The 1,258-nt window shown below is 58.9% G+C and overlaps 1 long non-coding RNA gene across 1 annotated transcript; it reads right to left on the bottom strand.

The window, feature by feature from the left end:
- LOC113979701 lies at positions 1-487 on the bottom strand. The gene is made up of 3 exons (XR_003537957.1): positions 444-487; positions 163-287; positions 1-101 (listed from the first exon to the last, which is right to left on the bottom strand). It is a non-coding gene; the product is annotated as an uncharacterized LOC113979701 (long non-coding RNA).
- Between the last annotated feature and the right edge of the window lie 771 nt (positions 488-1,258).

Raw genomic sequence — 1,258 nt, 5'->3', positions numbered from 1 at the left:
TCTTTCTGTCCTCCACAGGCTCCATGCAGATGAGGCATTCGGTGCCCAGCTCCGGAGTCGCCTCCACTGCCTGCTCTGGGCTGTGTGTGGGGCAGAAGGCCCTGGGGAGAAAAGGGGTGGGTGAGATGAGAAGTGCTGGGTGGTGGAGGGGACAGGAGGTACCTGTATGGTGTAATGAACTGGGTGACACGGCCTCCCTACTTGGCACAGGGCAGGTGGAAGCTCAGGTCACAGTCTGTTTCGCAGCAGGTGATGGTGGCCCCGCTCTGGTCACAGATGCAGCAGCTCTGGAAGGAGTAGAACAGCCCCATCAGCAGCTGCCTCACGCCCTCCTCCTTGTCCCAGAGCTGGTTGGAAGGGCTGGGCTTTCTTGCTTGGGGTCTGGGCTAAGCTCCAGCAAACCTCACCTGGCCCAAATCTCCCTGCTCTTGTCAGGCTCTCACCTGCTGTGCCACCTGGGAGAGTACATCTGGGATATTCCTTGGGAGGAAAACCCTGAGTCCTACTGGATCATCATTGTGCTGAGGAAGGCAGCTGGCAAAAACTGTAGAAAAATGACACTCAGTGATGAGGAGAGAGTGGCAGGGACTGCCTGTCAAAAAATGGAAGGAGTCCACAGAGCAACTCACCAGGCAGAACTCGTGGGCGCAGAACTCGTGGGCACAGAACTCATTTATCTGAAGGTTTTCTCTACAGATGTCCGAGTCAGCCTCTGATGGCTGACACAGCAGGCATGCTGGAGGGGAGAGAGACAATGGCCCCAGTCATGGCACCTGTGCTGCCCACCCTGACAGCCCCTCTGCCAGGCTGCGGGAGGGGCACTTTGCTCTCACCTGGCTCCCTCCCTTCGGGGGCCTCCTCCTCCCTGTCTGACGTGGGACGTGTCAGCGGTGGGTCCCTGTCTCACTGTCCCACCGGTGAGTGGAGCTCCCAGCACTGGGTGCTCTCACACAATTCGTGTCATGGGGACTTCTGGTCCGGCCGGATGGATTTTGGATCTGATGTATTTGGCAGGAGCGATTTTGTGTGCGGGATGTCGTCGATGTTTCCTGGCTGTGGCTGCTCCTCCCAGCACTCGGTGCTCTCACATGGCTCCTGTCTTGGGGACTTCTGGACCAGCCAGATCGATTTGGGGTCTGACGTTGCAGGCGGGAGCGGTTTCGCCTGCGGGATGTCTCTGATGGTCTCTGCCTTGGCCTGCGCCTCCCAGGACTTGGTGCTGGCACATGGCTCCTGTCCTGGGGACTTCTGGACCGAA

Source organism: Neopelma chrysocephalum, unplaced genomic scaffold (assembly GCF_003984885.1).
Source record: "Neopelma chrysocephalum unplaced genomic scaffold, ASM398488v2 Primary Assembly neopelma1_87833, whole genome shotgun sequence".
NCBI lineage: Eukaryota > Metazoa > Chordata > Aves > Passeriformes > Pipridae > Neopelma > Neopelma chrysocephalum.
Note: the sequence above shows the minus strand (reverse complement) of the source record. Positions and strands in the feature narration are given on the sequence as shown.